We start from the raw sequence: 27,871 nt of genomic DNA, 5'->3' as shown, positions 1-27,871 counted from the left end.
GTTAGCCGAACTGATAAAAGAGGTATGGAGAAAATAAGTAATGCTGGAGGAATGGAAAACAGCTGCTTTGTGTCCCATATACAAGAAAGGAGACGAAATGCTGACACAGAACCACAGAGGGATATCTCTCCTACGCACACGCTATAAAGTAATATCAGGAATTATACTGAGCCGGCTCAAACCCATACACAGAGAAAATATTAGACACAGCACAAGCAGGGTTCAGAAAAGGTAAATCAACAATCGACCAAATTTTCACATTAAGCGAAATATTAGATAAGAACTGGGAGCACAATCATGACACCTTTTGCCTGTTTATAGATTTCAACAAAGCATATGACAGCATAATAAGAGAGGAAATGTGGAGGATAATGGCAGAGTATGGGATACCTGAAAAGCTGAAAAAAATGTTCAAATGTGTGTGAAATCTTATGGGACTTAACTGCTAAGGTAATCAGTCCCCAAGCTTACACACTACTTAACCTAAATTATCCTGCGGACAAACACACACACCCATGCGCGAGGGAGGACTCGAACCTCCGCCGGGACCAGCCGCACAGACTATGACTGCAGCGCGAAAAGCTGATAAAGCTAACTAAAATGTGTGTGATGGAATCAAAGTGTAGAGTGAAAGTACAGGGGGAGTTCTCAGAAGCATTGGAACTAAAAACAGGAGAGAGACAGGAAGATATTATATCACAAATCCTGTTCAATTTGGCGCTCAACAACACCCTGAGGAGAGTAACATGTGAAAGTGCAGGAGTCGCCATAGGATAAAAGATAAATGTCCTCGCTTTTGCGGATGATACCGTGCTGATAGGAAAGAACATGGAAGACGTGGAGAAAATGGGGACTGTGCTAATGGAAGAAGCTAAGAAAGTAGGTCTAAGTATAAATGAAAAACAAAGTTCGTTCTAGTAGGAAGAAGACCTCATTTAGGACCAAACCAACAAAAAATCGGAAATCTATCAATACAGAAGACAATCTTTCTTTCCACGAACAATACGAGACTGGAATAGAAGGGAGAACCGATAGAGGTACTCAAAGTACCCTCCGCGACACACCGTCAGGTGGCTTGCGGAGTATGGATGTAGATGTAGACAAACTCACGTACGTCGGTGTCAACATCTACCAACAAAACCTTATAGAACAAGAGATAATAATAATTCAAGCTGGGGGAAGATGTCTAGGAGCTATGCACAACATTATAAGATCGAAGTTACTATCTAAATAAAATCAGAATATATCAGACCATCATCAAACCAATAGCGTGCTATGCAAGTGGGATGGGCCCTGAGAAAGAAACCACAGAAAATACTCATCACTTTTGAAAATAATGTACTAAGAAAAATATATGGAGCAGTGAAAGAAAATGAAGAGTGGTGAATAAGGAGAGCAGAGAAGTCAGACAATTATGCAGACTGCCTGACGTCGTAGGAAGTGAGAAAGTCAAGAGACTAAGATGGTACCGAGATGTGAGGAGGAGAGGGGAGAACACGGTAATAAAGGCTGTAATAGATGGAGAAGCTGAAGGAAAGAGACCACTGGGACGGCCGAGAATGAGATGGACGAATAATACGGTGGGGTCTGGGAGATGAAGATGCAGATTACAGGAAAGTGTGGCAGGCTTGACTGTGCGAGGCCAAGGAACGGCTGCGGTCTGTGTGGCCAGTATAAGTAAGTCAGTAAGTCATGTTATATGGAATAATGTTGTGGGATAAGTCATATTTAAGAAACAAAAGTCTTCACTGCGCAGAAACATGCTGTAAGAACAATATGTGGTGCTCAGCCACGATCATGTTGCACATATCTGTGTAACGGCGCGATATTGCGGTACCTGTTATCCCCAATTACGATGCAATGTTCCTTCGGACATGTATGCAAAAGAACAGGTACTGCGGCGGCTACAGCAGTTAGCAAATACACGGTATGTACTCGCAGTGGCGAATACGGACAACGATCGGCTGTGTAGTGGAAGGACGACAGTGGAAGTCTGTGGCGGACGGGGACTTATCGCGAGCAACCGCCTTACTACTTGGCTATCCGAGCGCGACACACGGCCACAGCCAGACTTCCACACAAGTCGCCAGCCGTGTCGCTTACAGCTTGTAGTCGTACATCCGTTATGTAGATTACAGTACACAGGGGATATTTTATTCGAAAGTCACTTGCCCGGTGTCGGCAGACAAATACGATACCGCAGTGCCTTTGCATCGCAATTCGGAATAACACAGGCACTACAGTATCGTATTTATGCGCAGACACCGAGTAGGCGACTTTCAAGTAAAATGTCTTCCCTGTACGGGGATTTACGAGTACACGTGGTTGGAGACATTGCAAGTTTGCGTCTGGACGTGAGTCGTGCTGTGGTGAGGCGCGCCGCGCACGCCTCGTTTAGGTCTCGCCTGTCGTACTGCTCGCGACCGAGCGCGGGTTTGTTTACTTCCGCGTAACAGCTTGTCCCAGGGTCCGACTTCATCGACCGTCATGGCGTTTTCTTACCGACAGGCCACTTTTCCATCAGATCACGACCGAGCGAAGGCATATGAAGTCGAACGTCTTATACGGGATGAAATGCGTCTCCCACCAAAGGATGTTTTCGGAATTCATTTTTCGACCCTCAGTACTACAGTGTGTAGAAAGTTGGCGAATGACGAGCTGTCCGCGGACGTTGTGCGGCACCACGCTAACGCTCTCAAAGTTCCCGTACCCTGACGGACGTATAGCGACTGTTGTGGTTGATCGTGATTGTTTTGACCTCCGAACGTTGCGGGTTTTCGAACCGTCGGACACTGTGACGGCCGCCTTTGAACCTCACGGCAACGTCGTCAGTCACACGGCTGAAACGTGGAAGACGTTCGAAACATACCGTCCTCAGTGGTGTCCGTCAGATAAAAACTGGACTACGGAAACACGTGCCCTCCTACCTGGTTACTGCCTGCTGTAGGGCTGTCTTCGTGTACGATAGTAAGCTGCGCACCTGTTCAGCTTGTGGCCAGGAAGGCCACTGCGTTACGCCTGTCTGATGCGTCTGCGGCGGTGCTGCATACCACCCTATTCTGAATCAGTCGGAACCCGCGTCGGCTCCTCGCGACGACGCAGTGGACGTTTCGCCTGTCTCTCCTACACTCCTCCCGGAGGCAGTATAAATGAAAGACGACCGTCAGCAGCCACAAGCTGTCTGTCCCGACCCCGCGGTTGTTGATCACGGAGCTGTAACTCCGTCCGCCTTTCTACCATCTGTCCACATGTCAGAAGATAGCCGCCCGCCATCTGACAAAGAACAGCACGTCAGGAAGCAACGGCCGCCGAGGAAACGGAAGAGACCACACCGTACCCCTTCTGATGAGTGCCTCCTTCGGATGTGTGCACAGCATGACGACCCTGCTACTGTGGCGCGCTGTCGTCTGAAGCCCTCATACCTGACAACGAGACGTCCTTTCCCGCCACCATCACCGATCGGCATCCACCTGCGGCCACCGACCTTCCCCCCAGCTGCGTCTGAAGCTGTCGCCTCCCTTCCGGTGCCTGACGCTGCCTTGTGGCCGTACCTCTGATACGCTCCACTGAGTCGACCCGGTGACACGTCTGACGTCTGTCTCCTGGGGAGATGACGTCGATGCTGAGCACGGAAATTCTGGAGGTGTTCAGAGCGATGGACCCCCTCGGTGGGGTCGGTTCCCTGCCCGACACAGTGATGTGCCCTTCCACGGGGACCTAACAGTGAGTTCCCTGTGCTTCCTGGCCATGCCAGCTTTCCCAGTTTATGGCACAGCCACGGTCATTGTCAACATCATTCGCGTACGCCAGAAACTGGCTTTACTCCGTGACGTTGACGTAGCTCTCCTTGAGGAGGTGCACGCTGCCACTTTCTGTGCTCCCCCACACGTCTCCCCTACTGCTAGTGGGGTGACGATCCTCTTACGTAACGGTATTCTCGCTGATGCAGTTGACCATCGCCCTGATGCCAGAGGTATGGCTCTCGCGATTAGTGACGTTAGGATCGCCAATGTGTATGCGCTACCTGGTTCGGGTGGCCGCCGTGAACGTTCCACCTTCGTCTCAGGGACAGTCGCGCCTCCCTTCCTGGGTCAGCTCGATGCACCCAGGCACCCAAAGACCAACTACCTCGTCACTGTCCGTGCGCGGCGCTAGCGACTGTTCTCCAGCACCTCAGTCTAGTGGATCTTGGGAACATGTTCATGTCGATTTTCCGGGGTTTCCGCATTTCACTAGCCACTTTTCCAGCCGATCGTGTTTACGTGTCCCGCGATATTCTGAGTGGGGCACAGGCAGCAGAAGTTTGTTCCATTGCGTCCACTAACCATTATGCATACATCTGCACCATTAATCTCTGCCGCCAAAGCGAGTGGCGCGACCGTGGACCACGGAAACTGAACACGATGCACCTTACTTCACCCGACTGCCGGCAGCTCGTCGATACCACGTGGACAGCTTGTCGTCGACGCCGGCATCCCTGTCAGTGTGGCCTGACGTGGTGGCTGCACTGTGCAAAGACTGCCCTCCACAAGGCAAGGGAGGTTGCGGCGTGGCGGCGACCGCCTAGGCATTCTATTTCACCATTCTCCGGGAATGTATATGATGCCGTTTTCGTCAGAGCGACAGGCGATGGCGAATAGTGCGAAGGCACATCCCTCTCTGGCCGCCATCTTGAAGGAGCTACGGTCACGGCCCGCACACTCTATGGGTTAGTGCAAGAGCGTTCGTCTGTGCACCATGCATCTTGCTGCGACAGATGTTGTCCCTATTACCCGTACGACTCTACTCAACTGCTCCTCTTTCCGGACGCGTGTTACTTCCCGCAAGCGAAGACGAACTCTGTGAGGTGGACTTGTGGACACGTAGCACACTACTTGTTGCTGATGGCGACAAAAGTATCCTTGACTTTTGTCAGCACCTTAATGAACTCCGTTGTGCAGTTGTATGCAATTAAAAATACAATTTTTCTCCAATTTCCTTCGGGGTCTCTTCCTTATCTCACCCCAGAGCTGGGGTGTTCCTGTCATGAAGAGTTGATCCCCGCCTCTTCCGCACCGATATATTCACTAGTCATCGGAATGTTCTTCTCCGAAAAACTATACGTTGATAGTCTCAATTATTCTGACGTCTTGCTGCGCCCTCCTCCTAGCGTGACGCCGGTTTCCTAATATTCTCGGTGGTATTAATGACAGAAATAAACAAACAAAAACAAAAAAGGAAAGAAAAGGAAAATAATAAATAAACGATGTCCATTGCACCTTCACTCCACGTTCCCTACGCTTCCCTAGGGTGGAAACGGGACATGGTGGCTAAGCCTTGCATCCCTGCGCACTTCGCCCCCACCTTCCCCTTTGCGCGCCAGGAAGGTTGCTTTAGAAACAAAATGCTAAGGCGACCGACCGCTCACGATTAGCGGGAAACCCTCGTTCGAGTCCCGGTCCGCCACAGATTTTCATTGTCGTCATTCCATTATATAGCTGACAGTCGTCCATATTCGCAACTGCGAATACATGTCATGTCTCTCTTAAAGGAGTTGGCTATTCTGACTACTACTTCACAGTTTATTTATTCCCTCGCGAAGTTTTTTGTTCAAAAGGAACAGTGAAGTACATAATTACAGTACCAGAAGGAAAAATGACATTAATTACTCCATGTTATGATTGTCTTTATCAGAAAAAGGGATACACAACGCTCTAACAAAAGTTTTTGATCACTTACCCATTGACGTAATAAAATGTCTGAGAGACAGCAGAGTAAAATTTGATAACAAACTGAGAAAGTTTCTGTTCGACAAGTCCTTCTGTTCCGTAGATGAGTTTCCAATGCTGTAATGTGTAAAAAGTGGTGGGTAGGAATTAGTGACTTAAATCTGTATATCTTTTGTTTCTGAAAAAAAAAAATTAAATAAAAGACGACTTAGAAATGTTCAGAATGTAACTGTACGAACAAATTACTTTGCGATGTGAATCTAAAATAACTTGTTCCACATCATTACGATCTATCGTACAAAATGTTCCACGGAACACTTATCATAACTAACTCGCAGTGTATAGCCGAGCATTGTCATGAGAAGGGGGCAATGTCTGATGACAACAATCCACTTCTCACGTACTGAAGTGCCCTCTGTAGACGATTTTCTCGAATCGCCTCAGCCATTCGCTGAACAAGATCATCGGTTAACCAGCCACTTCCCCCCCTGACTGCCTGTACGCCGCGCTACAAGTTCCTTCCCCATTGCCGCACTTGGCTGTCATGCCTGGGCTGGGTGAAACCGGACAGCCCTCTTCGCGTGAGGAAATCGAATGACAGTAGGCTACGAACTTCACGCTTGGCAAGAAACTGTACTCCTCCAGGCAACTTCACGTGGTCACTGTGCGGTCGCAACATAAAAGTGGGTCCGGACCTTGAGGAGAAAAACTGCCGTCGTACTGTTAGTAACGGCGCGTTGGCTAGGGAGACGTGTTATTGTATGGTTGTAGCATTCGTCTAGAATACTGGCAGGATCAGTTTGGCGTAATTTTTGAGGTAATATTTCATGTACCAGCTCTGCATACTTGTCGTCGACGAGCCTTCAGTACCACCCGACCGCCGTGTCATCCTATACAGATGGCGCCATTCGGATGCGGTAAGAAAGCAGGCGGGGTCGGCTCTGCAACCGCCGTCGGTTTCCGCTCCGCTCCTCGCCTGGCTTCTCCATCCGGCGTGCACGTCGTTCCAGAACTCCTGCCGAAGAAAAGTCGCCGGCAGCACTGGGAACTGAACCCGGGTCCACCAGACGGCATCGCGCGACGCCTGTCGCCACACTCCGTTTCATTAGCGTTGGCGCTGTCGAGTGCCCGAGGCTGTATTGAGACCTTTCAGAACATTACGTGAGGTTTCGTCCCTTTTACGTCGTTCGTCGGATATGAATAGGCTTCTTCGAGTGCAGTTAGGGCAGAGCTACGAGATGTCCGTTGCCAGCCGACACGCCCACCACTTCAAGCAGAAGAGTTTAATATCCGCCTGCTGGACACGGCAGGCGCTCTCCGACGACGGCGCGTTCGGAGAGTCAAAGCCGCCGAGGCTGCCCGCGGAGAAAAATCGGCTGGCGGTAGCCAATGCACTCACTTCTCCACCCCCAACTAGGGCTGCAGTACGTCCGGATTTCCCCTGATCGGTCCCAGTGTTGAGGGAGTACACACGCGTGCTGGAGGGATTATTATACAAATATCCGGGGTAAACCTGGATCTTCATTCGAAATACATTGTAGCTAAACCTTAGTTAAATTTTATTAAAGGAGGACGTAACTATAGATACTGTCTCATTTCTAGTCTATTAAAAACGTAGTGGCAAGCACGCTTGCCCGCTCTCCTATGCGCATACAGTACGTTCCAAAATTGTCTTTACAACTCTGATCACGTGTATTTTAGAAATGGCAATAGGCAGAAAGGTTCGGTTTGCGGCGTATTATTCACACACACACACACACACACACACACACACACACACACACACACATACAGCTGTTTTTTTTATCAGATGTTCACATCTTAGTTATTGACTGGACACCCTCCAGCAGGTGGCACAATGTGTGGTTCAAAATGGCTCTAAGCACCATGGGGCTTAACATCTGTGGTCATCAGTCCCCAAGAACTTAGAACTACTTAAACCTAACTAACCTAAGGACATCACACACATCCATGCCCGAGGCAGGATTCGAACCTGCGATCGTAGCGTCACGCGGTTCCAGACTGAAGCGCCTATAACCGCACGGCCACACCGGCCGGCGCACAATGTGTGGAATGGTTGGTACGGACCACATCTGACACACAGGTCCTGCGAAACCCCACTGCATTTATTTATTTTCGGGCGGAACTTGCATGAACTGTGAGCTCGCATCAGAGCAGCAACAGCACACTTTAATGAAGACAACCTATGCCGGAGATGGAACTGGAATATGTGCTACAGACGGCGTACGCATTTAAGGTAACCATCCGTCCCCCCCTCCCCTTCACCCATTTTTCGTGACCGTCACAATTTTTCTAGCTCTGTCCCGAATTTTTTCAAAAGACAGAAAAACCGACAGAAAAACTACTGACTGTTTTCACCGGAAAAGAAAGAACGAATAATACAGTCAATACGCAAACCTACAACGCTGTCGAGTATTTTCATTCGATTGCTCCCACTGACTGCTTTCACTCGAAATAAATAAATAAATAATACTTCCACCGACAGGTAAAACTACAACCGATTAACACCATTGTTTTCGTTCGGTTGCTCGCACAGACTGGTTTCAGTCAGAAGAATGAATGAATAATTCAAGCGATACATGTAACAACAGCCGAATGAGTTGATTGTTTTCCAGCAACCGAATGAATCGATTGTTTTCGTTCCGTTTCCGCCATCACTGCGCGTACCTGGGGCAGATCAGCGACACGCAAGTCGCCGCAGTGGCGAAGACTCGCACCGGTCATCGAGCCACATACGAAATTTCACTGCAGCTTCCGGTAATGCTGACGCGTAGTTCTCTCGCGTCGTAGCCGAGACAAGGACTTGTTCACTGCGGCAGAAACGTTTTGTCACGCAGAAAGCGTCGGGTGCCTGTCGGTCAGAAAGTAATCTGAAATCGTTCGTAGAGTTAAATTAGAAAAAAAAAAAGAAAAAAACGGACTGCGTCCAGGCAACGGTATCTGAGTGTATTTTCACTGGCGCACGAAACGTTTTCAGAATCTTAATCCCGGGTGGCGTTCTTTCAGATCGTAGCTTAGATTGTGGAATGCCGTGGACGTCGATGCTGTTCCGTTCTTCTGGAGTGCTGTGTGACGCTATTACTTTTTAAATCGGTGTTACAAACAGACTGCTGTCAAGCTCTGTCTACACGAAACTACCGCACGACATATTTATTATGATGTTTCGGCCTTTAAGCCATTGTCACACATTTTTCACTGAATTTTAATTCCATATACGAAATTCATACAGCAATATTTTATGCACAGAACACGTGTATGCCTGTTACAATGATATACATTAACATATTTCGAAAGTCAACTTGAGAATGCCTTAAGGCCGAAACTGCAGCTATGAAATTATAATAAAATCTGTTAACAGTCAATTGCATCATGATTGCCGTCAGAGAACAACGGATAACAATCCAGCTACTAGAATGAGATTTTCACTCTGCAGCGGAGTGTGCGCTGATATGAAACTTCCTGGCAGATTAAAACTGTGTGCCCGACCGAGACTCGAACTCGGGACCTTTGCCTTTCGCGGGCAAGTGCTCTACCACTGAGCTATCGAAGCACGACTCACGACCGGTACTCACAGCTTTACTTCTGCCAGTACCTCGTCTCTTACCTTCCAAACTTTACAGAAGCTCTCCTGCGAACCTTGCAGAACTAGCACTCCTGAAAGAAAGGATATTGCGGAGACATGGCTTAGCCACAGCCTGGGGGATGTTTCCAGAATGAGATTTTCACTCTGCAGCGGAGTGTGCGCTGATATGAAACTTCCTGGCAGATTAAAACTGTGTGCCCGACCGAGACTCGAACTCGGGACCTTTGCCTTTCGCGGGCAAGTGCTCTACCACTGAGCTACCGAAGCACGACTCACGACCGGTACTCACAGCTTTACTTCTGCCAGTACCTCGTCTCCTACCTTCCAAACTTTACAGAAGCTCTCCTGCGGACCTTGCAGAACTAGCACTCCTGAAAGAAAGGATATTGCGGAGACATGGCTTAGCCACAGCCTGGGGGATGTTTCCAGAACTGTGGCTAAGCCATGTCTCCGCAATATCCTTTCTTTCTGGAGTGCTAGTTCTGCAAGGTTCGCAGGAGAGCTTCTGTAAAGTTTGGAAGGTAGGAGACGAGGTACTGGCAGAAGTAAAGCTGTGAGTACCGGTCGTGAGTCGTGCTTCGGTAGCTCAGTGGTAGAGCACTTGCCCGCGAAAGGCAAAGGTCCCGAGTTCGAGTCTCGGTCGGGCACACAGTTTTAATCTGCCAGGAAGTTTCATATCAGCGCACACTCCGCTGCAGAGTGAAAATCTCATTCTGGAAACATCCCCCAGGCTGTGGCTAAGCCATGTCTCCGCAATATCCTTTCTTTCAGGAGTGCTAGTTCTGCAAGGTTCGCAGGAGAGCTTCTGTAAAGTTTGGAAGGTAGGAGACGAGGTACTGGCAGAAGTAAAGCTGTGAGTACCGGTCGTGAGTCGTGCTTCGGTAGCTCAGTGGTAGAGCACTTGCCCGCGAAAGGCAAAGGTCCCGAGTTCGAGTCTCGGTCGGGCACACAGTTTTAGTCTGCCAGGAAGTTTCATATCAGCGCACACTCCGCTGCAGAGTGAAAATCTCATTCTGGAAACATCCCCCAGGCTGTGGCTAAGCCATGTCTCCGCAATATCCTTTCTTTCAGGAGTGCTAGTTCTGCAAGGTTCGCAGGAGAGCTTCTGTAAAGTTTGGAAGGTAGGAGACGAGGTACTGGCAGAAGTAAAGCTGTGAGTACCGGTCGTGAGTCGTGCTTCGGTAGCTCAGTGGTAGAGCACTTGCCCGCGAAAGGCAAAGGTCCCGAGTTCGAGTCTCGGTCGGGCACACAGTTTTAATCTGCCAGGAAGTTTCAATCCAGCTACTATTGTTCACAAATGAAACCGTACTTGTCACACTAGTCCTAGTGCGAATTCCGAATTCTCTGAGAAATATAGTTGTTTATTTCACTTGGCTTTCGTCCTCGAGTTATGCTAGTTGTAGAATCGATTTAGCCGTATAAGACAATTAAAGAAAAATAAAATACTTGGTACTGTACCATAATGAAACAGGATTTTGGCTCTGGCATTTACTGTCAAAATTAATACAATATAGCCTACTGTTTCATTTCAGAGTTCTGGCGATGAAGAATGCGTACACGGTTCTACGCTAAATGTCGTAGAAGAAGCATTACATCTAAGTGACAGTTCTCATGAGAGTCTTTGCGAGTCAGCGCCTACAAACAAAGAAGAATAGCGTGCAAGGGAAAGGTTTTTCAGTCCCCAAAAAAACCGGCCAGTAAACGTAAGAAAAAAAGATCCGATGCTGCTGAAGGCTTATGGCATTTTGGAAAGTGCGGCAAACGTCCTGAGGAGTGTTCTACTTTCGGGGAGCATATTACAATGAAGCTCCACAAATTTGACAACCGAAGATCAGTTCTAATGCACAGGATAAACAATTTGATCTTCGATGCGGAGACTGATTTGTATTCACAGCGCCTCACATCATATACTTCTCCTTCTGTCGTCCATTCTCCCCGATGCAGTCCTGTTTCCGAACCGCTCCTCTCCCCAGTGCAGTCCTATTCCGCAACTTCTCCCTCGAGTCACTCCCAGTCACCTGTGCTCGTCTCACATCAAACAGTTGCTCCTAATCAACCGAGGAGTATCAGTGAACCACACGATTATATCTCGCCCCGTCTACACAATTCAGCTCTGCTCCAAGGACCTCCAACATATACTGTTTTGCAGCATCTCTGCAAATAAATTTGATTGCTAAGTAAATTCTGTTAACAATAACGTGTCTCTACGATTTGAGTAACATTTTTATTTATATGTGGATATTTATGTACATAAGCTTGTAAAAAATAGGAAAACCACAGTCAATAAATAATTGTATAAAACTTCATTTAATCCAATGCCATCAGCGTTCAACCTCTTTACCTTGTACACATTTGACTTCAGATGGGTAACAACTTTATACAAATAACTACAAATTCTTTTAAAAAATGATGATTCGATTTAAAGACAATGAAGAATAATAACTTCTTACCTTTACAAAGAGTTTCAGTGCATTATTGAGACAGGTGCAAACTTCTATGAGAATCGTTGATATACTCTGTTTAGATACACTCCTGGAAATGGAAAAAAGAACACATTGACACCGGTGTGTCAGACCCACCATACTTGCTCCGGACACTGCGAGAGGGCTGTACAAGCAATGATCACACGCACGGCACAGCGGACACACCAGGACCCGCGGTGTTGGCCGTCGAATGGCGCTAGCTGCGCAGCATTTGTGCACCGCCGCCGTCAGTGTCAGCCAGTTTGCCGTGGCATACGGAGCTCCATCGCAGTCTTTAACACTGGTAGCATACCGCGACAGCGTGGACGTGAACCGTATGTGCAGTTGACGGACTTTGAGCGAGGGCGTATAGTGGGCATGCGGCAGGCCGGGTGGACGTACCGCCGAATTGCTCAACACGTGGGGCGTGAGGTCTCCACAGTACATCGATGTTGTCGCCAGTGGTCGGCGGAAGGTGCACGTGCCCGTCGACCTGCGACCGGACCGCAGCGACGCACGGATGCACGCCAAGACCGTAGGATCCTACGCAGTGCCGTAGGGGACCGCACCGCCACTTCCCAGCAAATTAGGGACACTGTTGCTCCTGGGGTATCGGCGAGGACCATTCGCAACCGTCTCCATGAAGCTGGGCTACGGTCCCGCACACCGTTAGGCCGTCTTCCGCTCACGCCCCAACATCGTGCAGCCCGCCTCCAGTGGTGTCGCGACAGGCGTGAATGGAGGGACAAATGGAGACGTGTCGTCTTCAGCGATGAGAGTCGCTTCTGCCTTGGTGCCAATGATGGTCGTATGCGTGTTTGGCGCCGTGCAGGTGAGCGCCACAATCAGGACTGCATACGACCGAGGCACACAGGGCCAACACCCGGCATCATGGTGTGGGGAGCGATCTCCTACACTGGCCGTACACCACTGGTGATCGTCGAGGGGACACTGAATAGTGCACGGTACATCCAAACCGTCATCGAACCCATCGTTCTACCATTCCTAGACCGGCAAGGGAACTTGCTGTTCCAACAGGACAATGCACGTCCGCATGTATCCCGTGCCACCCAACGTGCTCTAGAAGGTGTAAGTCAACTACCCTGGCCAGCAAGATCTCCGGATCTGTCCCCCATTGAGCATGTTTGGGACTGGATGAAGCGTCGTCTCACGCGGTCTGCACGTCCAGCACGAACGCTGGTCCAACTGAGGCGCCAGGTGGAAATGGCATGGCAAGCCGTTCCACAGGACTACATCGAGCATCTCTACGATCGTCTCCATGGGAGAATAGCAGCCTGCATTGCTGCGAAAGGTGGATATACACTGTACTAGTGCCGACATTGTGCATGCTCTGTTGCCTGTGTCTATGTGCCTGTGGTTCTGTCAGTGTGATCATGTGATGTATCTGACCCCAGGAATGTGTCAATAAAGTTTCCCCTTCCTGGGACAATGAATTCACGGTGTTCTTATTTCAATCTCCAGGAGTGTATTTTGAACAGATACATCAAACTTGTAAAGGAATCCCCAGTTGCCAGAAAGCGCAAATTAATTGCCAGTCTCTCTTTGCTAGATTTAGCACGTGTACAATTTGTGTGCTCCTTCATAATGTCGGGTTCGATCACATTGAACAGATGTTCAAAGTCTTCGAAAGACATTCGATAAATGTTTTCGAACTGTCCACTACTGCCTGCAAGCAGTTAACTAAAAAGATTATTTCCACCGTACTATGCGCTACTCTTTAACACTGGAGTTTTTGCTCTTCTCCTTCAACTGATGGTGCAGCACAATGAACGCGCGCGCTCCAACTGTAAGCGCCTCGGAGCGGCGTGGCGGGCCTCCGACGGCGCTCTCCTCTCGGTTACGCGCTCAGTGTGGACCCGCCTTCAGAGGGGCTGATGGGTTTGTTACTCAGGTGGCACCCACCGGCTGGTCCACGTTGCGAGTCAGTGAGCTCTGCTGACTGACCCATTCTGCTGACAACGCGGCACCCCTCTCCCTCTTTTACCCTCTGACAACGAGAGGTCCGTCCGCCATTTTCCAGATAGTTCGCACCTGGTAACGTGTACGCTGACCTGCCAGTACATTACGACCACCGACCCACTACCGATATAAACCCGTTTAGGCGATACCAGCGTCACCTGGCGAGGAGTGACCGCTAGTCACACACACACGCACGGTACGTGTAGTATCGGCGAGCGCACTGCCTGTGTGTACAAATGGGAAAGGCGCGCGATCTGCCCGAGGAGGAGGAGCAGCAGATTATGATCTAACGTTCCGCCGACACCAAATTCAATGGAGACGGAACACGAGCTCGGATTAGGGAAGGATGAGGAAGGACATCGGCCTCGCCCTTTGAAACCAACTATCCCGGCATTTGCCTCAAGCGATTTAGGGAAATCGAGGACAACCTTAATCTCGATGCCCGAACGCGGGTTTGAACAGTCGTTCTGCCGACTTACCTTACTGAGTTTGACCGAGGGCAGACTGAGATGGAACGGAGGCTCGGCACGACTTGTCGCGTGTTCGATGAGTGCTGTGGTGTGTGTCTTCAACACATGGCGAAACCTCTCATTACACATTTATTCATTATTTATTTACTTATTAACATTACAGAGTTACCCACCACCTTCTTAACAATTTTCAGAATTTTAACACTTTTCTTGTTTTTTATATAATGAAATTGTTAATTAATAAAGAGAAACAAAACAAAAAATACAAGATACATAAAGTACAATTGATAAATAAATTACTATATTCTATATAAGAAAATAATACACGAAAGGAAAGGTTTAGACAGCACAAGAGGTCCCTTCACCTTGCTATTTCAAGCGGGAGGGCCTCGGTAAGCACTTCGAGCCTGTCTCACCTGAATTAGCATTTTCTACGAGGCCTGTTCAGAAAGTAAGCTCCGATTGATTGCCAAATTGAAACCACAGTGAACATCAGAAATGTTTTACTTGTAACAATTAGCTACACCTTTCAGCTACTTCTCTACGTAGTCGCCGTTCTGACTTAGACTTTTGTCATAGCGTTGTACCAACTTTTCAATAGCCTCATCATAGAAGGCAGCCGCCAGTGCTTTCTGCCAATTCTCCACGCTGGCCTACACCTCGTTGTCTGTGTCAAAATGTTGTCTTCAAAGACAGCGGTTCATGTGACCAGAGATGAAACTCAGGGGGAGACAATTGCGGACTGTATTGTGGGTAATCTCACATTTCCATTTGAAAACGATGCAGGAGCATCTTCATTGCCCCTGCAGAATGCGGCTGAGAATTGTCTTGAAGAAGAAACAGCACGACAGTTATGTAATGTTAGCTGCATAGCTTCAGGCGAAATTTCTCACCACGCCCTCGTACTTGGCGGCAGACAATATTTTCTAGACATCTTTACGCACTCACTGCGAGCTCAGAAATGAGAAGAGCGACGTGATGCTAACTGGGGTTATACTAGAGACAATACCCAACACATCTGTGCAAAGCTTTATCGGATTTTCATAGTCGTTTTCATTTCGCGACCGATCGGAGCTTACTTTCTGAACGCCCCTCGTATTCTACTATATATATATATATATATATATATATAATGTTGTGACACTAACTCTACGTGATTTGCGTACGAGGTATGACAGTACCATTTCTTACTGTAACTGCTTCCTGCAGTTAATTGCGCCCTAAGCCGGAGAGGAGCCTCGGGAGGTGGCCTCGACCTCGTGTCCCCGAACGGCGTCTTTTACCGTGCTGTGCGCTCCTACTTGTGTATTTCCGTCTTGTTATACGCCATGAGTAAGCTTACGCACAGTTTTATAAAGTTCACATGTTTTACGGTTTACATCTTATACGTTACACAAATGACACATTTACCTGTTTGAAAATAATGATCCAAGGAACTAAACAAAATAAAATAAACTAAAGGAAAATAGGTTGTTTTTGTGGTGTCACCGCCAGACACCACACTTGCCAGGTGGTAGCCTTTAAATCGGCCGCGGTCCGGTAGTATACGTCGGACCCGCGTGTCGCCACTGTCAGTGATTGCAGACCGAGCACCACCACACGGCAGGTCTAGAGAGACGTCCTGGCACTCGCCCCAGTTGTACAGCCGACTTTGCTAGCGATGCTACACTGACAAATACGCTCTCATTTGCCGAGACGATAGTTAGCATAGCCTTCAGCTACGTCATTTGCTACGACCTACCAAGGCGCCATTACCAATTTATATTGAGCTTCTTATTACTGTACCGTCAGACCGAAGTTCTACAGTTATGGATTAAAGTTAAGTATTCCAAGAACTACGTTCTTTTCTTGTTAGACTCAACTCCTTTAATTGTTCCAGACCTCACGCCAGTCTGCGTGTAATTAAACGGTGTTGGCTCTTCTGCCAACACAGCAGTTTTACTTCGATTTCTGACGTCCGCTTTCCTTAACGCCAATTGAGACGCGTATAGCACGTGTGACGTGACACGACACCACAGTGCGACGCGCACGTTCCGCATTGCGATGCGTACACGTACTTTGCACGCTCCAGTTGACGACGCTCTGCGCTGACAGAAACGAAGCGCGAACACACTGTAATCTTTCTCAAACGATTTTACAAAAACTATTCACAAAAAATATTTCATTTTTACCTTGCTTATAGCGTTATATGTCAGCTTCGTGGCGAAGTGCCCATCATCTCGCTAATGGTCATACTGATTGTTGTATACAAATTTTAGTAAGACGCTACGCAAAATTCGAAAAGTTTGCAATGGAAAATAGTGGTCGCTATGATTTTGCGTTTGGAGCGTATTACACCATATGTTGCTGCATATCAAATTTAGCCAACATGTTGAATTTTCCTTTAGACTTGGGAGGAGATCTCTATGTGCCTCCGATCTCGAGGAAATGGATCCTATGTAGCGCGCTCACTTCCGATCTTGCCCGCGAGAGTGAAATCCTCGCAAATCTCTCGAATCTCCTAAACCGCTCGAGACATCGAAACAAAAGTTTGGCAAATGATAGCATACAAGGAGGAGAGTATTTTGCCATTTCGTAAACACATGGAACTTTCTTATTTATGGTGATATATCAATATTTATACTTCCCTTTTCATTTTTTTCTCTCCAGTGACTGTAAATATTTAACAGTTATCGACTGCTAGCGAAACAAAAGCTTCCTAGTACGAAAATATACATGAAATTTCTCCTAAGCTCTTGAACTCTGCGATTGCCAATTAATTGTTTAATGAGGGGCTCTGTTTCAGAACTATGTCGTAATAGCTGAGTACAAGCAAATTATACTGTGTTTTGGCAAAGGAAGAACAATTAAGCCTGCCAACAAGAGGGATGTGGCAGTTACTCATAAATGGTGATGCTTCTTCGAATGAGAAGAGGTTAACAACTCAGACAAAAATAAATTGTCAATTATGTTGGAGTTTTGGTTGAATCCTCTTAACCCATCGTATTTTTAACACTGAGCGACTGGAAGGGAAATTTAACACAGGATTTTGTTGCTTCTCTCGATCTGAGCAGTATTAAAATAATCAGGCGGAATGATAGGAACATGGCAGATGCTGGTTACTCACTTGCGGCTTGCCAAACTGACAATGTGTGATCGCGAATAAAATAGTTGTTACTTAGAAACATAAACAAAATGGCTCTGAGCACTATGCGACTTAACATCTGAGGTCATCAGTCCCCTAGAACTTACAAGTACTTAAACCTAACTAACCTAAGGACATCACACACAGCCATGCCCGAGGCAGGATTCGAACCTGCGCCCGTAGCGGTTGCGCGGTTCCGGTCTGTAGCGCCTAGAACCGCTCGGCCACACTGGCCGGCGAAAAATAAACAATTGATCTGTTGCACAACACAATGGTCAGTGTATTGTCAGCAGCGGAGGATAATGCGCGCGACAGGAATGCACAAGCTAGCCATGTGTGCCTTGTGAGCTGGAGTTCGAAAAACATTGCCATGAAAGTAGATCTGCATTTCAACAAATTAAATATATCCAATCACCACACTCTTAGGATAGTCCCACTGTCGTAAAAATATGGACCATTTTTTTAATTTGTGTAGCCTGTTGAATAATTAGTTTATTAATGCTGATAATGTGCATGCAACAACTGAAATGCTTTTTCTCATCACGGCGAGGCAATTAAAACATTGTCATTTGTGACTGCTTTTCGACTGTTTCTAGCTTGCAGTGGAAATGTCCACATGCACATAGTATAATGTCTCTTATTACATCGATATCCAAGTAACCACAGTGAAACTAACGTACCTCATATCTTGGACACTTTTTACCAGAAGCAAAAAGGAGTCATACCTGTGGAAATTACACGTTTTCGACTTTTTGCAACAGGTCGTAGAGATATGTCAGCATAACAGGCCGCAAGTACGTAACCTCGTTTCACTTTCCTGCCTTGCTCCTAAATCACGTGATTTTTACAATATTCCTTACTTCCTTATTCTATAGCTTCACGATGAATCGTCTGTCCTTTCTTGCGATCTGAAAGCATTGTGGAGGGAGAAGACATAATCCCAGTGGCTAATGGCTCACCAGTTACTGAACTGTGCATTGTTCTTGACAAAAGAAGAAACAAAAGAACTGTTCAGATATTTGTAACTGAAAACTATTACGTGCTAACGAAAAGAGATGGAGCGCTTAAACGGCGAAAAACGAAACACAGTGATAATAAAATTCAGCATACAGTAAGGCCGTATTTTTCGGACGGGTAATACTTTCACTGCCCATATGTGCCATGCCGAAGTGAACATACGGCAGGACTGCCTTCCCGCTTCCCGCTCCCCGCCTCATCCCTTCCCCATTGCTCGCGTGGCGCAAGGCGCGAGAAACTGTGCCGCAACCACAACGCCGCGCGACCTGGCGCAGGCGCGTCCCAGTCGCGTCGCGTCGCGTCGCAATTTGCGCGGTCCCATTTGAACCTGTCAAGTTAAAAAAACGCGCGCCGCGCTGCGTCGCGCCACACGCGCTATACGCGTCTCAATTTGCGCCTAGGCTCATGCACGCGCGCGCACGTGTGTGTGTGTGTGCGCAACATTTTAGTGTTATGTGTTTGGGGTGTCCACGTTAGCCACCTTCGCTACGGCCAACGCGGTGCAGGCCATGGCCCGTCAGGAAGTGCAGCATACCGGCACCTGGGTCAACTTGACTCAGCCTCAACAGTTCCCCCACGTTCGGGAAGAAGGAGAAAACCCCACGGCCCTTGTCACATGTTTCCTATTCTTTTTACCATGTTTCAAACTTCTAAATATCTAACTGGCGTTTTATCTGCAATATGCTCGCCTGTTATCTCATCCGTGCTCCCCTTATCCAGTCTACATCTTTCTAGCCAGTATGATGCTGCTCTGTGTTAACAGTTATGTTACAAGTAGAACGCATAAGGCTTCGACGGACGTGGTCTCAAATGTCTCTGGCATTCTGAGCAATACATCTCTTTGTCCACGTCCCACACGGTTTTTTAGGTCGTGAGTAACAGTCAATGTGCGCAGGCACTTGCTGCGAAACACATTATATATTCAAAGAGGGGAGTATCACACAGTCGCAGTGTCTGCAATGGTTGTCTGCAGCGAGTTGAGTTATATGCGACGAGTTTGTGCATTAGTCTTGTCGCTTTCTCGGTTGTTAAGTCTTATGGATTCATTGTAGGTCAGTCCTTCGTCGAGGTCTATCCGTAGGTCTAAAAAAATGGCTCTGAGCACTATGGGACTCAACTGCTGAGGTTATTAGTCCCCTAGAACTTAGAACTAGTTAAACCTAACTAACCTAAGGACATCACAAACATCCATGCCCTATGCAGGATTCGAACCTGCGACCGTAGCGGTCTTGCGGTTCCAGACTGCAGCGCCTTTAACCGCACGGCCACTTCGGCCGGCATCCGTAGGTCTCTTGTCGTTATTTTCCTCTGTATGCTAGTTTTGTTCAGCCTAATAATGGTGCTTCTCTGCAAGGCACCTTGCATCAGTAAATACATTTTCTTGTGTGCCGCAATTGTGAACTTGTTATGGCTGCACCAATCACATACTCTTATAAGGATTTGTGTACCCTTGCTTTCGAATTGCATTCTCGAGTTTGCAGTTACTACTACTAGCAAGTCGTCAGCTTAGGCTACGATACCCCTCACATTATCACGTTCATGCAGATTGGGCAAGAGCGGTTCTATCTAAATATCTCAGAAAATTCACCCACAGATTGAGCCTTGTGGGCATCATCTTGTTATTTTTTTGATGATCTTTTGTCTTCCTGCTTCCCCTTGCGCCACCCTATCTCTGCTGTAATCGAATAAGCTATTGTATAAGAGTACTGGTGTCTGCATCTCTCGTAGCCTTGCGAACAGGGCAGGCCACCAGAGATTGTCGAAGGTACCTGCTGTATCTACTGCTACAGCTACAGCGTATTCTTCTTGTGTGCCCTGTATTATTTCCAACGTACCGTTATCTGCATCGTGTATTGAGCTTTTTGGTCTAAAGCCATACTGATGTGGAGTAAGACCGGGTGACTGTAGTCGACTACACAAGAGCCTCCCTTACAGTCCCAATCTTCTGATTTTTTGATCATTACTATGTTCACTCTTTTCCACATGGCAGAGACCCTACTTTGCGGCAGTGCTTCGTTCAGTAACTCTGTTAGAAAGGGGGGGGGGGCTGTGCAACAGTATTTTTTAGTGTTTCTGTGTGTTTGCCATCTGGACCGGGAGTCTTTTTATTCTTTAATTGTTTTACTTCTAATCCTACTTTCTCTTGGTTGGGTTGAGTTGATTTGGCACAGGAGACCAAACTGCGAGGCCATCGGTCTCATCGGATTAGGAAAGGATGGGAAAGTAAGTCAGCCGTACCCTTTCGAAGGAACCGTCCCGGTATTTGCCTGGAGTGATTTAGGGAAATCACGGAAAACCTAAATCGGGACGGCCGGACGCGGGATTGAACCGCCGTCCTCCCGAGTGCGAGTGCAGTGTGCTGAGCAGTGCGCCGCGTCGTTCGGTACACCTCCTCTTGGTCAAACGGGACTCTAACTGGGTCATTTGTGTAGGTGTCCTCCATCTGCCTTCGTAAGTCTGTGTGCTGTTGCTGGTGATTCGCCTTTTCGTCATGAGGGAGAAGATTCTTCAGCAGGCACTGTGCTGAACACCTCCATCCCCCTGTCCCCCTGTAGTAGTGCCACTTGTGCGCCTAAGACTTGACAGAACTGTCTGCGTCTTCGCCTCATCCGTGGTTCTCCCACATGTATTGTTTTGTAGCTGAATTTTGACAAAATTGTTCCAGTGACTCTGTCTGGTCTTGTATAGTTTGTTTTTATATTCTTGATTTGCATCACAGTACAGTTTCAATCTTAGCTCCTGCTGTTTTTGTTTTTTGGTAATGTTTCCTTTTGTCTCTGGCATCTTTCAGTAGTTCTTTTAAATCAGTGGACCAGTCGAGTTTCTGTTTCGGTGCACTGCCGGTTTTTGGGAAAGCTAAATGTTGTGCTTTTTGAAGCACGCCCATCATAATGTAAGCTTTGTAGTCTATGCTACCATTGACGTCCCTTAATTTTTGCCAGTCAGTCTTGTTTCGAAGAAGTCGTTGTTTTTGCTGATGACAAGTTGGTGTGTTCGTGTTTGTTCGGATGAGAAAGGCGTTGTGGTCACTGTACCTGTATGTGTCATCTTCTAGTAGTTCCCATTTGGTGACGTACATTACGGACTTCGCAGTTGCTAGTGAGATGTCAATATCGCTGTGTCCTCCTGTCTGTCCTGCTTTGTTTAGAACGAAGAGGCTGCATTCATTTAGTGTGCCAACTACGATTTGTCCCCTATTGTCTGTTCTGCCTGCGTGTCATAGAGTCCACGGTGCACTGATAGTATGAGTAATCTTTTACCCCTAGAAAATTGTGCTATAGGTCTTATTTGATCAGTAAAAGGCTCTGTGTCATATGAATACTGTGCACACATGGATATGCTAGTCCAAGATTCCAGTCCAAGCGCAAGTACGGCTGTGGCTAAATTTTCAGAAAAAAAGTCTAATTTATGTTCGCTATTACAATTGCAGCCGGCATTTTGTGTCCTGGTAATTGTTAGGAGATATTTGGGAAAGCCTGGAAATCTATCGCCACGCATATATGGCTCTTGGAGACAGATTATATCTGCCTGTACTTCGTTGAGAAGGCTACCCAGTTCCACTCCAACCGAAGTACTCCTATTACAGTCTTGACAGCGGGGGGTAAATAGTAAATGCACAGCACTTAGGTATTGTCTCTTTAGGACTCTATAACAAACGAGTCCATGCGCCCTGACCAAGTCCTTATAAACTTTATCTGTGTTTAAACCTTCACCTCTTCGTGCGCATACTTGTCCTTAGCAGAGTTCACGATGATCGGTTGGCAATGTTCTCTGTCCTAAGTATCATTCTGTCGGTCTGCTCTGTTTTAGGGAAACATACTTTTTTCCCCATTTCGGGTGATTGAGGGGTATCACCAGACGCAAAGCTGTCAGGAAAATTTCCCTATTTTCCAACCTACTTTTGCGTCAAGATTACCATAATCAGTTACGTTATTATTGTGTTGTTTGGGGTTTCTATGTGGGTCCTGTGAAACATACTGACATCTGTCTTCCCCTATTGTTTGTGTACATGGGCAATTGTGTGTGGATGAAGTATTCCTAACCGTATTATTAGATAGATAGTTTGTATTTAGTATTGAACTTTCAGTATCTCTGTTTTTGGAAAATATTTTGTCCATATCGAGTTTTTCCTTTGTGGCTATTTCCCTGTGTGTCCGTGTTGTGTGTGCTGCCACTATATGTAAAACATTCGGGCTATATGTACGGTCTGCGTCTGCTAGAGTAATATTCTGAGTGTGTTTTGACCTAGTGAACTGCTAACAAGTGTTGTATCTTTTTGTGTTTCTTGTACTAACGTGTCAATATGTGTGTCTGTTCCCGGTTTTTCGGGTACATGAGATGAATTCACTGAGGTGCCCCGAGGCACCCTTTTGTGTTTGTTTTCTCACTGTTTTGTTACATTTCCCGCTACACTGATAGAAAACGTCCTCTTCTAACCCTTCCGCTCCGGTCTGGCAGATTGCCCACAGGAACATTTCGTATTTTATCTGCTTTCCTGCGTGGCAGTCAATGACTCCCTGCACACGCATGTCATCAACGTAACAATGATGTTCAAATATCTTTGCTGTATTATGTCACACGTTTCCAGTAATGTAAGATTGTTCGTTTCCAGACCTGTTAATTGCGCTATACCCACAAGTTGTAGCCAAGCGACTGCACGCCGTCATTCTCTCGTTTTAATTCACGGAGACATGTTTGCGCTTGCATGTGTTGTTTCTTTGCATATCTATACCTTTATTTAAGGAAGGCTTCAGTGTCTGACCGACGTAGTAGTGCTCCGTGTCGGCGAACGCTGTCGCTAGTGTCGTATTCGGTGCCTCTCGTACAGTTGGGCAGTCAGGTCCCCCTACATTAGCAGTTGTCCTGTTTCTAAGTTTGCACGGTATAAATCCAACGGTGGCTTCCTCTGGGCATTATGCCTTCTTGTGACCTGGATTCGCACATTGTCCACAGACTGGTTCCTCACCGTAACGTTTTGGCGGCTGACACAGGCCCCAGCAAGCGTAGCATTTCTGATCAGACACAAAATCTTTGATGAATATAAGCTCTTCCCCTTTGCAGCAGCAGAAAAAAGAATCCTTGAAGTGATTTCGAGGGCGTTATTAACTTTTCGTTTACCTTTTGAGACTATTTTGAACTTTATTTTGACTTCCTCGTAGAACTCTGCCTTAGAGATGTGTTCACTTAAGTTGATCTCATATAGTTCCTCCAGGAAGTCCTCATCAGTTTAGTTGCAACACGATATACTGCAAGGATAGTTGGGAATTTTCTCGGCTCTTCATATCTAATATCTTTTAGTTAGGCTGTCTTTTCTATGATTTTCGTTTTATCTGGTTGTGTTTCAGTTTCTAAGATGACTGTCTTTGCTATCGGTCTGATTTCTTTTATTTTTACTTTGTTTTCTCTCGGATTGATTGTTTTAGTGGTTGTTTCAGGTATGGCGTCGGTGTCTCGATTGTTTTCAGATTTGAATGACAAAACACTCGACTGTTTTAATTTGGCTTGGTGTATGTGTTGCTCTAGTTTCCTCTTCGGTTTTGAAGCTCATCCTGCGGCCGCAACTGCCGCAAAGGATAGTGGAGTTGACTTACTTTCTCTTCTTAATCTTTGATTTTGTGATTTGAGATCGGTTATTTCTGATTGCAGACGGTGAATTCGTTCCAACGCACCTGGTACACTGGCGTTAGCCAATTCCTTACGTAATAGCTGATTTTTTTTACTTAACTCCTCATTCTACCCTTCTAATTTTGATCAAGTTATGACGAATTGCGAAATTTTATTTTTCACTGTTTCTGGTATAACTGTTAAAGTTCTTTTATGCCTGAGTTCGTTTTGAAGCTCCGTATAAACATCGTCGACCACGGCGATCTATTCTGCAATCGACGCATCTGAAGGTGTTAGTGGCGCTGTGCCATTTCAGCAGAGGTAATTCGTTTTATAGCACCTGTTTCTCTGTCGCTCGATGTGCTGTCATTCTGTTTCCGTTCTGAAGTAATCGTGATTACTATTTTTGGTGATCCGCTGTCGCTACAAGGACTGCCGCCGGCAGAGACAGGTAGTTTTTCTGGTCTGATGAATCCCAGTGCCACCTTCACCATACCAGTAGGAGTGCGCGAATCAGTCGTCTTCCGTGGGAACAGCTCGTTGACACCTGTTCCGCGGGACGGAGACAAGTCGGCGACGGCTCCACTATGCTCTGGGGAGCATCCACGAGTTCAGTACAGCTCGTGCCAGAGACCACAACGGCGACCAACTGTCGTTGCAGACCACGTAAACCCCTTTGCGACGACCACGTTTCTCGACGGCAGCGACTTTTTTCAACAAGATAATGATGCGCCATGTCACGAGGCCAGCAGTGTGATGGGGTGGTCCGAGGAACACTGTGTCGAGTTCCAGTTGATGTGCTGGCCCACCAGGTCGCCAGATCTGAACTCGATAGAACACATCTGCGATGTGATTGGACGTGGCGTCAGAGCTCATGCCTCCCCCCCCCCCCTTCCCCTCACCGTAATTCACGGGAATTAGCTGACTTGTATGTTGAGACTCTCTCCAGCTACCTACCTAGATCTTACTGCTCGCATCCCACGACGCGTCGCCGCTGTTATCTGCGCCAAAGGTCGACATTCCGGCTACTAGGTAGGTGGTGATAATGTTGTGGCCCCACGACTGACTGGCGGCGACGCGACGAGAGGCAGGGCGCTGGCCGCTCCGGGCTGGAGCCTGCGCCACGCCTGCCAGCTTTGCGCCTCCGCCGGCCGCTGCGCGCGCCTATCGATTACGTAGCGTGGGTGCGGGAGGGGGAGGGGGGGAGGGGCAGCTGTGATAGAGAGTAGCGGGGCGAGGAGGGCGCGGTTCACACACACACGATTCGCTGACGTCACTGTCAGAACTGCGAAATTACTGCGTTCAGGATGACGAGTATCGTGCAGACGGAACCGACTCCTACGTACGAACACAATTTCCGATACCCAGACGATGGTAACAGGCGGCGTCAGTGGAGATCGAGGCCGGGTTTCCGGGCAGCAGGTGGCCACAGACGAGCGCCTCTTAGGGACGGGCCACCGCTAGTTATTTCCCCCGACTGATTCTGGCCGCTTCGAAGGCTCCGCCCCCCTCCGAGCTTCCCCCTCGCACAGCTCGGCGCACACGAGCTGATTTCTGCGACGAGTCTCGTTCTGAAACTCCGTCAGTCTTGCGGCGCTTTTCACACGACACCAAGTCTCAGTTGTTTCAAGTCTGGTGTAAGAGTGAACCGAGAGCCACAATGCAAAACCTTATAAAACAGTGCAACGAGAGAATCACGTACCCCAACACGGAACTCACGCTTACTTTATATGACAGTTATAACATACGTGACGTAGAAAGTCATCGGCCAATAATTGACAGCAGTAACGCAAACACGACGTCAAGATACAATAGATTTCGCATCTTAACATATCAACATAGACATAGTTGTAATTGGTTTCTATGTATCTGAATGGTTGTTTGCTTTCCAGATGAGTACGAAGTTACACATCACACAGAACGTATCACTGACATGCAAGTCATTCACATAGAGACACAAGATATGCCGCTTACCATAGGTCATGCACCCGAATACAAGTCTGAAACTTAAGCATTTCAAATGCAGCTCATTCTGTTTTGAAGACATCCTTTAACAAATATTTACATGCTACGGAGCAATACGTAGACTGCCCTGCTTAACCTGCAGGACAGGACAGGTAGTTTAAATTGTGGAAACGGACCAAAATAAGGGGCTGTCAGTTACACTCGGACATAAAACTTTATTATTTGATGAAAAATTACAAGAGCCCAAAAAAATTTTTTAAACACGCACCTTTAATCTTTGGGAATTAATTACCGGCTGAAAGCCGTTTTAATTTAAAAACGTCTGAAGACCAATAACTTAAAACGCAACCATAATCAGAAATTTAAAAGGCAAGGCTTATTTTAAAACAGTTCTCTAGTTAGGCTGAAGTAAACACTTAAAACTCCAAAAGATTAATTTTTTAAAAAGCCAAAGGGCTATCGTGAAACAGTACTTTAAACTAGGCTGAACGCTTTAAGGATAAAACTAATTTAAAACACAAAACCGTCTAGAAGTCGCACAAGTACCAACAACAAGAAGAATTTTTTTAAAAAAAATGGAGTACACACAAGGGCGGCCAGATGTTCGAGGGTCGGCCTGGAATTCAAACACCAACGCTCGCTTAGGTGAGACAGGCAGCCGGGCCAACAATTCACGATCCGACGACAACTCAACCGACCGACACTCAATGGACACACCGACAAGATAACTTCCACTTCACCCGACCAGGGCACAACAGGGAGTCGAACGGAACAACATAGAAGATATTGGCGCCCACAAGCAATCATACACGGGGCTGTCAAACTACACACCGCGCTGGACAGCAACAGCACCATGAGGAAACTACACTGCCTGAAATGTACGTCAACGCCCAGGGCAGGCAACCGGAACGTTAGCGGCTACAAGGCAGAAGATCCCACTGTTCGACTTCAATTCAAATACAGTGAAACTCCACTGGAGCGTGGCTAGAATTTTCCAACTTGAAAACCACGTTGTAGCTCGCGGGAATATCCCAACAGCCGACAAATAACTCCAAAACGGCACAATGTGTTCAGTCTTGAGTTGCTGGTAGGTTAAATCAAAACCCTACTTTCGTGTCCAGGGTCGGTGAACCACGGACCTCGTAGCAATGGGAACAGCGCACACTCTCCGACACCGCGTGGAGACCGCCAGCGGGCGCCGGCCAAACTACGCCCCACCGAGAATTCCTCGCTGCTCCACGCCAACCGACCGACCGACTCTTCGCACACCGCCCAGCCGGAAACTATAAGCGCCAGGTCGAAGATAGTCCAAGGTGCGAATATCGCCACCCGCGGAAGGAGAGGATAACAGCATAATCGTGATAACCCGCGAGAGACTAAAGACAGAATGGCAATGAAGGTTTAATCCAGCTAATAGCATGAGCCAGCCACGGCTCAATACGCATTTAAGACTTTCACTGCATTAAACATACAGCGCTTATGCGTTATCCGCTGCTCCTTCATCATTATTGTACTAAGGCACTAGTTGTATGAAAATTAGTTCCACTATTATATTGCCTTTCCTTTCTGGTTTATACTCTTTATTAATGTTCTAATGAATCAGCTCCTGGTTGTAAATACAGCCGTAACAATTGTACTGAGGCACAGGTTGCCGTTAAACAAAACAGCGGTTTTTAGATGTTAGCCGTGTCAATTCTTTGATTGTAATTGCATTAGTTATCATCTGAAAAAACTGTTGTACTAAGCTTTCCGTTGCTGTCTTTGAAAGACCGGGTCATTATTGGTGTATTTTTAACTGGATCTAGTGGTTCTGCCAAGTGATTTCTCTTGTAATAAGTGTTCATTCGTAATGGTTTAAAACGTTCCTTCAGAGCGGCCTTCATGACTGACAATCAGTTTAACTTTTGGAATATTAACAGCCAACTGTCACCAGCACT

The 27,871-nt window shown here is 47.2% G+C and overlaps 1 protein-coding gene and 1 non-coding gene across 6 annotated transcripts in view; both read right to left on the bottom strand.

The window, feature by feature from the left end:
- LOC126202545 (tight junction protein ZO-1) overlaps positions 1-27,871 on the bottom strand; it is a 731,102-nt gene that overhangs the window by 451,922 nt on the left and 251,309 nt on the right. The gene's annotated exons all lie outside the window — the stretch shown is intronic.
- Trnas-cga (transfer RNA serine (anticodon CGA)) lies at positions 9,207-9,280 on the bottom strand. Its single transcript has one exon. It is a non-coding gene; the product is annotated as a tRNA-Ser (tRNA).

Source organism: Schistocerca nitens, chromosome 1 (genome assembly GCF_023898315.1).
Source record: "Schistocerca nitens isolate TAMUIC-IGC-003100 chromosome 1, iqSchNite1.1, whole genome shotgun sequence".
NCBI lineage: Eukaryota > Metazoa > Arthropoda > Insecta > Orthoptera > Acrididae > Schistocerca > Schistocerca nitens.
The sequence above is the reverse complement of the archived record's forward strand: the minus strand, read 5'-3'. Positions and strand labels throughout refer to the sequence as shown.